Raw genomic sequence first — 12,208 nt, 5'->3', positions numbered from 1 at the left:
TTTCATGCGGCTCCTCCTTGGAATAAATAGAGCCCACACAAAGTAGTACTTTTCTTGACATACCGGGAATGGTCAATGATGTCCGCTTTACTGAACGTAGTAAATCCAACATAAATACAATCCAACGGTAGAATAAGCAAAGCAGCAGTGGAGGTACACAGGGCATACATACAAAGTACACAGTCCCAGTTATCTGTTTCTTGCTTTCTCTCCCGGAATCAATGCTCTTAACACTGGCTTGCGTACGAGAACTCACTGACCACTTGTATACGAACAACTCCTTCTCTCTCAGTACCTGACATCAGCACAGAGGACACTTTAGATTATCCGCGGAGGCAGAACATACGGCAATCTCTCGGCCTCCTCCATCTTCTCTACACACAGACTGATGGTGTCTGTGTGCAGGCAGACTCTCACAGGCGATGATCCACTCTCACAGATGTCCACAGGCGATGATCCGCATAGCGTTACTATGGAAAGCGCAGCGCCGGCGTCCACAAGCGGAGAATCATAATGATTCTCCGCTAGCGCGATCTAAATCACGGCATGCCGTGATTTTCCACGATTCTCTGCGGTAAGCCTATCTATTAGGTAGGCTCACAGCAGAGACCTGATAGCGCTCCCCCCTCTTCCCCCGCGGCGGAATATCACTAGCGATATTCGGTCACGGCCGTGGACAGGGGCTAAACTCTTTCTCCCCCTCCCTGACTCTTTCTTCCCCTTTCCTAACTTTTTCTTCCACTTACATACACTGTGCAAACACATATATATAGCACGGTCACATGACTAACAAAAGATACATTTCCATGCATTAACCCTTTAGGCCCCCTGTCCACGGGCATTGCGGTGATTTGTTTACTGCATCGCATCGCAGTGCCATGCAGGAAAACATCGCTCATGTGTATGATGACATTCAAAAGAATGGGGCACAGATTTGTGCGTCTTGCAACGCACAAATCTTGCGCGATTTTCTTTGCAGTGTGAAGGCGGCCTTAGGGTGCATTAACAGGTGCGATAGATGACCGATTGCGATGTGGACAGATATCGTGCATATAAAGAAGAACACTTTACTTTGAATCTATTTATTCACATGCGCCATTTTTTTTTTTGGATTGATGGTCTTGACAAATCACTGCAGGTCCTAATTTGGGTGATTCTGTTTCAGAATTCTGCATTATTTCCCTCAGCGGTAAGGACAAAAAATTGTATTTCTTAAATTTTTTCTAATGAAACAGCACACGATTTTTCATGCATGTGAATATCGCATGTTGCAGAGATGCGATCGCGCGTAGAACAAAAATTGCAGGTTTGCAAGCGCATGCACACAAGCGAGAGCGAGTCATGCCTGACATTGTCCCATCGCACAACATACGGACACTCCGTCCATGTGTGGGAAACCGCGCATCTGCATGTTCTATTCTTGTGGGAAACTTATAGAGCATGCCGCCATTTTTTCCATAAGAGAATAATCGCCCGTATGGATCCGCGCATTGTAATTATTGCACAAAAGTCGCACGATTTTCTCGCCCGTGTGAGTACACCCTTAGGCCTCTGTCAAACGGGGAGCTAAGTGCGCAAAAATCACACGCTTAAAAAAACACACTGCTGTTAGAACCAATGGTTTCCGATGGGAACGTTCAGATGAAGGAATCTGATAGGAAACCATTGGTTCCAAGAGCCGCGTGTTTTGTAAGCGTGTGATTTTTGCGCCCAGCTCCCCGTGTAAATGAGCCCTCAGTAAGCGTTGTGCAAGTACCATCAGGAAAAGAGGTAGCGCTGCTCTGTGTTGTCTTCCCATGGCAGAGGGAATGCTAAAAGTCCACGTTCGCTGCCAGTCTGATGCTGTGCCCTGCTGTGCCCCTGCTAACGAGCTGCGACATGACGGACGCTCATCCTTGCTTTGTTTGTTAAATGTCTCGGGAAAACAACAAGTGACCTCGCCTGTCCGCCTATTCACATCACGGGGAGCCGCGCAACAGGCTCAGAGCACAGAGCAGCTTCATCATCATCACCCTCCTCATCATCACCCTCATCACATACTGCTGGGGAGGACGGTGTAACATGACGGTGACTCTGCAGCAGCACGTCCAGAGTTTAATGTATGCAAAATAGCAGACGAGGCATAAAAGCAATCGCATTACGTCTCATTTATAAAGACTGCTGACAGTAAGAGCCATGTTCTTGACCTCCTGACGGTTCCTTGCTTCGTGGGCAATGAAGAAGGATGGCGCTATACTCCCAGAACAATGCCCAGGGAGCATCGTAGTGTATATGCCAACTATACAGTGCAGCTTGGCATCTGGGCGCAGACTTTGAAGAAAAAAAAGCCCCCTGTTGCGCAGCGATGGCGGTAAGAACGCTGAGGCTAGTGATTGGCTGCTGCGCTGTGATGGCAGATAGAATGTCATGTGACCACTGAAGCTAGTGATTGGCTGCATTAGTCACGTGCTGTTAAACTGCGCTGGCCGTCTATCAACAAAAACCAACGGGTAGTGAAAGGAACATCTGCGCTGGTTCGGAGGGAGACTGAGGATTGTTTTATTTAGTTTTTTATTCTGAGACATTTTCTGTTTTATTTTTGTAACTCCTGAGGGTTACTTGGCAGATTTTGTTGGGTATCCACATCAAAATCCACATGTAGCACACAGATTTCATCACGGGTGTTGATACAGATTTCCCCTCCTGACATCATTACAGAAGCTCCAGTCCCCACTGCTCAGCTCCGCCGCTCGTGACATCATTACAGAATCTTCAGTTTCCACTGCTGAGCTCTGCCCCTCGTGACATCATTACAGAACCTTCAGTCCCCACTGCTCAGCTCCACCCCTCGTGACATCATTACAGAATCTTCAGTTTCCACTGCTGAGCTCTGCCCCTCGTGACATCATTACAGAACCTTAAGTCTCCACTGCTGAGCTCCATCCCTCGTGACATCATTACAGAACCTTCAGTCTCCACTGCTGAGCTCCACCCCTCGTGACATCATTACAGAACCTTCAGTCTCCACTGCTGAGCTCCACCCCTCGTGACATCATTACAGAACCTTCAGTCTCCACTGCTGAGCTCTGGCCCTCATGACATCATTACAGAACCTTCAGTCTCCACTGCTGAGCTCCACCCCTCATGACATCACTACAGAACCTTCAGTCTCCACTGCTGAGCTCTGCCCCTCGTGTCATCATTACAGAACCTTCAGTCTCCACTGCTGAGCTCCACCCCTCGTGACATCATTACAGAACCTTCAGTCTCCACTGCTGAGCTCCACCCCTCGTGACATCATTACAGAACCTTCAGTCTCCACTGCTGAGCTCTGGCCCTCATGACATCATTACAGAACCTTCAGTCTCCACTGCTGAGCTCCACCCCTCATGACATCACTACAGAACCTTCAGTCTCCACTGCTGAGCTCTGCCCCTCGTGTCATCATTACAGAACCTTCAGTCTCCACTGCTGAGCTCCACCCCTCGTGACATCATTACAGAACCTTCAGTCTCCACTGCTGAGCTCCACCCCTTGTGACATCATTACAGAAACTTCAGTTTCCACTGTTGAGCTCTGCCCCTTGTGTCATCAATACAAAACCTTCAGTCTTCACTGCTGAGCTCTGCCCCTCGTGACATCATTACAGAACCTTCAGTCTCCACTGTTGAGCTCCGCCCCTCATGACATCATCACTGGACCATAGGAATGCCTGCTACAGGACCCCCCAATTAATTACAGCCCAACGACCCCCCCCCCCAATAGAGTGCAACAGGACCCCTAAACAATCACCACCGAAGCACTTTAGAAAGAGTCTACCACAGGACCCACCCTCAGAGAGTCACAGCCAAAAGACCCTCCCCATAGATTATCTGTGACACAACCCCCAAAGGACAAGGGTTGCCAACCTGAATTTTCTGGACTACTTATTCAAAATTCAGACAGCCACCATTTTTAACGGACATATCAGAAAACCATAACAAATGGTAACATTATGCATACTACACGTTTAGACGTCAGATATTAAACTCCTTACCAGCATGTACGGTGAGCGGTAAAATGCCAGCAATAACTACAGACATAATAACCCGATCAAGTGCCGCCAGCCTCAAAAAAATCTCAAACCCATCTACATTTTTTTCACGCACGCTGGAAAAAAGCGCCACATTTTTATGGACCGTCCAGGAATTACTGGATGGTTGACAACTCCGCAGGTGCCCATACACAGTAGGGGAAAGTTGGCCAAGCCTGCCAATCTTGGTGGGTCTAGTTGACCATCCAATGTGTATGGAGGTGTCCCAACTCTGCCAAGACAAACAGGCAGGCAGGCTGGCAGGAAGGAAGGAAGGATCAGGCATGTTGGAGTTTAACGTGCCCAGACTTTTGTTCCCGCGGGAGATAAACCGCCATCAGATGTGTCTGGCATCATTTAATTCCACATAGAAAACACAAGTACAGTACACTCAGCTAGAGCAATAGCTGTTAGCCGAGCAAGCATTAGGCTGACGGCTAGCTAAGGTGTAAGGTCACCTATAGAGTGCTACAGAACTTATATAGGACCCATGTGTAGTGGCATTTTACAGGAATCCATATAGCTAGAAACATCTCTATATTTAAAGGTATATACACCATGCAAGACTGATACATTGTATTATGTATGCCAAGTGCAGTGGTGGGCAGGATGGTGAATGACACAAGGATCTGATGTTCTTCGGGGCTTGGCCTCCTCAGACTCGGCACTAGGTAGAACATAATGTATCAGTTTTGTCAGGAGTGTCTCTTTAATAACAGATCTCTAGGGCCAGGATTGGGGTCCCTTTAAAGATGACACAATGTGCCCTTTCCAGCGGTGACAATGACTCCTCAGCTCGGATATCTAGAAGGTTTAGATGAAAGACTCACATAAAACTTGTACCTTTTGCTGTGGAGATGAATGGATCTTCCTGTTCTTTCTTAGTTTCTGCTTTCCTTCATCGTACCCTCTCAGGATTAGGCATTTTTCTTGGGCTGCACTTGGCACACATTCTAGATACATCAACATGAGCGGCGCCACCTTTCATGATCTGAATGTGGATCAGAGTCCTATTTTGATTTAAGCCGCCATCAAAATCAGAGACTTGATATTAGGAGAAAAATAAGATGAAGAAGTCTGCTAGGAAATCCTCACATTAGTTTGATTTCTGTGTTTGAGCTGAGGGATGATGGGTGTCTGGGTAGAGGGATGGCAGAGTGATGGCAGGCACAATGAAAGATTGGAGTAATCCATCATCGCTCTGAAACTCTATTGTTCCTGGTGTATAAGCTGAGGTCTTATAACACGCTGCTGACATCTACATCTTCTGTACTGCTGCACTGTGCTTATTAATGACCCTACAGACTACAGCCGCAATGTGCTTGGTAAGGACCCTATAGACCAGGGGTGTCAAACTCATTTTCACCGAGGGCCACATCAGGCTTATGGGGACCTTCAAAGGGCCGATGGTAAGACAGTATAGTAAGGGTCCGTTCACACCAGCGTATTTGCGTACATAATATGCAGTGAATAGAAACCATTGATCTCAGTAATTTCATTCATATGATGCATATTTTCACACAGCAGGACCTACTACGCACCCCAATAGGCCATTGAAGTGAATATGTGGCGAATGCACAGGAAACCGATGTATTCACTGCATATTTGCGCACCATTTCAGTGGGCCCATCTGCGTTCTTTTCTGCATGCCCAAATACGTAAGCATAAGCGGTTTTTGATTGCACAAATACATAGCGTATTTGTGCGACCAAAATGCAATTACACCCGTGTGAACGAGCCCTAATAGTGACCCTTATAGTGGTCGCAGTAGTCATAGTGACCCCTATAGTGGTCGCAGTAATAATAGTGACTCTCATAGTGGCCCCAGTAAAAATATTGCCCCCCACAGTGGTCCAATTAGTAATAGCGATCCCCACAGTGGCCCCAGTAGTAACACGGTACCCCACAGTAATATTAACCTCCTCCCAGCAGCAATATAACCCCCCCCCCCCCCCAGCAGCAATATTAACCCCTTCCCCCGCACCAATATTAAAGGGGTTGTCCCGCGGCAGCAAGTGGGGGTATACACTTCTGTATGGCCATATTAATGCACTTTGTAATGTACATTGTGCATTAATTATGAGCCATACAGAAGTTATCAAAAGTTATTCACTTACCTGCTCCGTTGCTAGCGTCCTCGTCTCCATGGTTGCCGTCTAATTTTCGCCGTCTAATGGCCAAATTAGACGCGCTTGCGCAGTCCGGGTCTTCTGCTCTTCTCAATGGGGCTCCGTGTAGCTCCGCCCCGTCACGTGCCGATTCCAGCCAATCAGGAGGCTGGAATCGGCAATGGACCGCACAGAAGCCCTGAGGTCCACGGAGGGAGAAGATGCCGGCGGCCATCTTCAGCAGGTAAGTAAGAAGTCACCGGAGCGCGGGGATTCAGGTAAGCGCTGTCCGGTGATCTTTTTTAACCCCTGCATCGGGGTTGTCTCGCGCCGAACGGGGGGGGGGGCTTGAAAAAAAAACAAAAAACGTTTCGGCGCGGGACAACCCCTTTAACCCCCTCCCAGCAACAGTATTAACCCCCACCCACCCAGCAGCAATATTAACCCCCTCCCAGCAATATTAACCCCCACCAGCAATATTACCACCCCACCCCCGCAGCAATACTAACCCTCTCCCAGCAGCAATATTAACCCCCCCATCCCCTTCCCAACCCGGCAGCAATATTAACCCCCTGCCAGCAGCAATATTAACCCCCCACCGAGCAACAATATTATTCCCCCACACCCAGCAACAATAATAACCCTCCCAGCAATATTAACCCCTCCCCCCCGCAGAAATATTAACCCCCTCCCAGCAACAGTATTAACCCCCTGCCAGCAGCAATATTAACCCCTCCCAGCAGCAATATTAACCCCCCCCCCCCCCAACACACCAGCAATATTAACCCCCTCACCCCCGGCAGCAATCAGCAATATTAACCTCATCCCAGCAACAACAATATTAACCCCCCACCCCCCAGCAGCAATATTAACTTCCCCCTTCCCCAGCCATATGCTTACCTCCTCCTTGCTGTCAGCGCTGCTCCTCCTCGGATCGTGCTGAGCCCGGGTGGCATATTATCTTTTTCCACAAGACTTCTGCACTATTGAGCAATTCCAGCAACCTGATTGGTTGCTTGGTGAATCAGCGAACCCAAACAACCAATCACTGTGAATCAGCCAACCCAGACAACCAATCAGGTTGCTGGAATTGCTCAATAGTGCAAAAGCCTGGTGGAAAAAGTTCATATGCGCCCGGGTGCACAGTGTGCAGCACGGCACGCTTCCTCCCTGAGTCCTCTCCTGCGGAACTGAAGAGCAGGGGACTGGGGAGAAGGATTCTGATGTCAGAGTGTGCGCTGGGATCAGCGCTGTCAGTGTGATTACAAGTGGGGAGCTGCGGCACCCCAGCTGGTAATCACTACAGTGGGGAGCGGCCGTCGGCATGCCGCGGGCCACATAGCATAAGGCAGCGGGCCGGATTCGGCCCGCGGGCCTTGTGTTTGACACATGTGCTATAGACTACAACCACAATGCACTTAATAATGACCCTATAGATTACAGCCCTGATGTACTTAGTAATGACCATATAGGCTAGAACCCCGAAGTACTTAGTAATGACCCTACAGACTAGAGCCGCAATGTGCTTAGTAAGGACCCTATAGACTACAACCACAATGTACTTAATAATGACCCTATAGATTACAGCCCTGATGTACTTAGTAATGACCCTATAGCACATGTGTCAAACACAAGGCCCGCGGGCCGAATCCGGCCCGCTGCCTTATGCTATGTGGCCCGCGGCATGCCGACGGCCGCTCCCCACTGTAGTGATTACCAGCTGGGGTGCCACAGCTCCCCACTTGTAATCACACTGACAGCGCTGATCCCAGCGCACACTCTGACATCAGAATCCTTCTCCCCTGAGTTCCCTGCTCTTCAGTTCCGCAGGAGAGGACTCAGGGAGGAAGCGTGCCGTGCTGCACACTGTGCACCCGGGCGCATATGAACTTTTTCCACCAGGCTTTTGCACTATTGAGCAATTCCAGCAACCTGATTGGTTGTCTGGGTTGGCTGATTCACAGTGATTGGTTGTTTGGGTTCGCTGATTCACCAAGCAACCAATCAGGTTGCTGGAATTGCTCAATAGTGCAGAAGTCTTGTGGAAAAAGATAATATGCCACCCGGGCTCAGCACGATCCGAGGAGGAGCAGCGCTGACAGCAAGGAGGAGGTAAGCATATGGCTGGGGAAGGGGGAAGTTAATATTGCTGCTGGGGGGTGGGGGGTTAATATTGTTGTTGCTGGGATGAGGTTAATATTGCTGATTGCTGCCGGGGGTGAGGGGGTAAATATAGCTGATGTGTTGGGGGGGGGGGGGGGGGGTTAATATTGCTGCTGGCAGGGGGTTAATACTGTTGCTGGGAGGGGGTTAATATTTCTGCGGGGGGGAGGGGTTAATATTGCTGGGAGGGTTATTATTGTTGCTGGGTGTGGGGGAATAATATTGTTGCTCGGTGGGGGGTTAATATTGCTGCTGGCAGGGGGTTAATATTGCTGCCGGGTTGGGAAGGGGATGGGGGGGTTAATATTGCTGCTGGGAGAGGGTTAATATTGCTGCGGGGGTGGGGTGGTAATATTGCTGGTGGGGGTTAATATTGCTGGGAGGGGGTTAATATTGCTGCTGGGTGGGTGGGGGTTAATACTGTTGCTGGGAGGGGGTTAAAGGGGTTGTCCCGCGCCGAAACGTTTTTTGTTTTTTTTTCAAGCCCCCCCCCCGTTCGGCGCGAGACAACCCCGATGCAGGGGTTAAAAAAGATCACCGGACAGCGCTTACCTGAATCCCCGCGCTCCGGTGACTTCTTACTTACCCGGTGAAGATGGCCACCGGCATCTTCTCCCTCCGTGGACCGCAGGGCTTCTGTGCGGTCCATTGCCGATTCCAGCCTCCTGATTGGCTGGAATCGGCACGTGACGGGGCGGAGCTACACGGAGCTACACGGAGCCCCATTGAGAAAAGCAGAAGACCCGGACTGCGCAAGCGCGTCTAATTTGGCCATTAGACGGCGAAAATTAGACGGCAACCATGGAGACGAGGACGCCAGCAACGGAGCAGGTAAGTGAAAAACTTCTGATAACTTCTGTATGGCTCATAATTAATGCACAATGTACATTACAAAGTGCATTATTATGGCCATGCAGAAGTGTATAGACCCACTTGCTGCCGCGGGACAACCCCTTTAATATTGGTGCGGGGGAAGGGGTTAATATTGCTGCTGGGGGGGGGGGGGGGTTATATTGCTGCTGGGAGGAGGTTAATATTACTGTGGGGTACCGTGTTACTACTGGGGCCACTGTGGGGATCGCTATTACTAATTGGACCACTGTGGGGGGCAATATTTTTACTGGGGCCACTATGAGAGTCACTATTATTACTGCGACCACTATAGGGGTCACTATGACTACTGCGACCACTATAAGGGTCACTATTAGGGCTCGTTCACACGGGTGTAATTGCATTTTGGTCGCACAAATACGCTATGTATTTGTGCAATCAAAAACCGCTTATGCTTACGTATTTGGGCATGCAGAAAAGAACGCAGATGGGCCCACTGAAATGGTGCGCAAATATGCAGTGAATACATCGGTTTCCTGTGCATTCGCCACATATTCACTTCAATGGCCTATTGGGGTGCGTAGTAGGTCCTGCTGTGTGAAAATATGCATCATATGAATGAAATTACTGAGATCAATGGTTTCTATTCACTGCATATTATGTACGCAAATACGCTGGTGTGAACGGACCCTTACTGTACTGTCTTACCATCGGCCCTTTGAAGGTCCCCATAAGCCTGATGTGGCCCTCGGTGAAAATGAGTTTGACACCCCTGCCCTATAGGCTAGAACCCCGAAGTACTTAGTAATAACCCTATAGACTACAGCCGCAATGTACTTAGTGATGACCCTATAGACTACAACCGCAATGTGCTTAGTAATTACCCTATAGACTACAGCTCCGATGTACTTAGTAATGACTCTATGGACTACAGCCACAATGCACTTAGTAATGACCCTATAGACTACAGCTGCAAGGTATTTAGTAATGACCCTATGGACTACAGCCGCAATGTATTTAGTAATGACCCTATAGACTACAGCTGCAATGTACTTAGTAATGACCCTATGGACTACAGCCACAATGCACTTAGTAATTACCCTATAGACTACAGCCGCAATGTACTTAGTAATGACCTTTTGGACTACAGCCGTAATGTACTTAGTGATGACCCTATAGACTACAGCCGCAATGTACTTAGTAATGACCCTATAGACTACAGCCACAATGTACTTAGTAATGACCCTATAGACTACAGCTGTAATGTACTTAGTAATGACCCTATAGACTACAGACACAATTTACTTAGTAATGACCCTATAGACTACAGCTGTAATGTACTTAGTAATGACCCTATAGACTACAGACACAATTTACTTAGTAATGACCCTATAGACTACAGCTGCAATGTACTTAGTAATGACCCCATAAACTACAGCTGCAACATACTTAGTTATGACCCTATAAACTACAGCCGGAATGTACTTAGTAATGACCCTATAGACTGCAGCCCAATGTACTTAGTAATGACCCTATGGGCTAGAACCCTGATGTACTTAGTAATGACCCTATAGACTATAGCTGCAATGTGCTTAGTAATAATCCCAAGGACTGCGGCTGCGATGTACTAAGTAATGGCCCTATAGACTACAGCCAAAATGTACTTAGTAATGACCCTATAGACTACAGCTGCAAGGTACTTAGTAATGACCCTATAAGCTACAGCCGGAATGTACTTAGTAATGACCCTATAGACTGCAGCCCCAATGTACTTAGTAATGACCCTATAGGCTAGAACCCTAATGTACTTAGTACTGACCCTATAGACTATAGCTGCAATGTGCTTAGTAATAATACCCAAAGACTGCAGCCGCAATGTACTAAGTAATGACCCTATAGACTACAGCCAAAATGTACTTAGTAATGACCCTATAGGCTAGAACCCTAATGTACTTAGTACTGACCCTATAGACTATAGCTGCAATGTGCATAGTAATAATCCCAAGGACTGCGGCTGCGATGTACTAAGTAATGACCCTATAGACTACAGCCAAAATGTACCACATATTGATCTCATATACTGCAGCAACAATGTGCTTAGTAATGACCCTGTAGACAGCCGCAATGTACATAATAATAATTCTACAGACTGCAGTTGCGATGCACTAAGTAATGAGTCTTTAACCGCAATGTACTTAGTAATGACCCTATAGACTGCAGCCACAATCTACGTAATAATGACTCCATAGGCTGCAGCTGCGATGTGTTTATTAACCCTAAGATTACAGCCTCAATGTACTTAGTAATAACCCTACAGACTGCAGACGCAATAAAAGTTATAATAAGGTGACCAGATTTTCCTTGGGTCATAGCAGGACAAAGGGGTGTGGTCAGATGGGCGTGGCTTATCACAACGTACAATTTTACCTTCATCAGTATAAAAAGTACTAGTAATTATTAGGACATTATAGTAGCAGTGTTTCTGGTGGCACACACACTCACAGCAGCTTGATTACCACAAAAGACAAACACAGCTTGGCTCCTCCCACAGTAGTGACATCACCACACGTCCTTCAGCCCACTGGATCTCTGTGGTGGTGGTAGGTCAATGTGTTCTGTCAGGACTGCTGAGTTGTGTAGGAAATTATAGTACCAGTGTTTCTGGTGGCGCAATGCACCACACAGCTCTGCTACATGGTACATGCACACACACACACACACAGCTCTACTACACCCCACACATCACACACACAGCTTGGCTCCTCCCACAGCAGTGACATCACCACAGGTCCTTCAGCCCACTAGATCTCTGTGGTGGTGGTAGGTCAATGTGTTCTGTCAGGACTGCTGAGTTGTGTAGGAAATTATAGTACCAGTGTTTCTGGTGGCGCAATGCACCACACAGCTCTGCTACATGGTACATGCACACACACACAGCTCTACCACACCCCACACATCACACACACAGCTTGGCTCCTCCCACAGCAGTGACATCACCACAGGTCCTTCAGCCTACTGGATCTCTGTGGTGGTGGAAGGTTGTTGTCTTCTGTCA

At 48.1% G+C, this 12,208-nt stretch overlaps 1 protein-coding gene across 1 annotated transcript in view; it reads left to right on the top strand.

Moving 5' to 3' along the window:
* The window catches only part of FAM163B (family with sequence similarity 163 member B), an 88,416-nt gene that overhangs the window by 15,782 nt on the left and 60,426 nt on the right, over nucleotides 1-12,208 (top strand). The window lies entirely within an intron of this gene.

The sequence above is a fragment of the Eleutherodactylus coqui genome, chromosome 10 (assembly GCF_035609145.1).
Source record: "Eleutherodactylus coqui strain aEleCoq1 chromosome 10, aEleCoq1.hap1, whole genome shotgun sequence".
Taxonomy (NCBI): Eukaryota; Metazoa; Chordata; class Amphibia; order Anura; family Eleutherodactylidae; genus Eleutherodactylus; species Eleutherodactylus coqui.
Note: the sequence above shows the minus strand (reverse complement) of the source record. Positions and strands in the feature narration are given on the sequence as shown.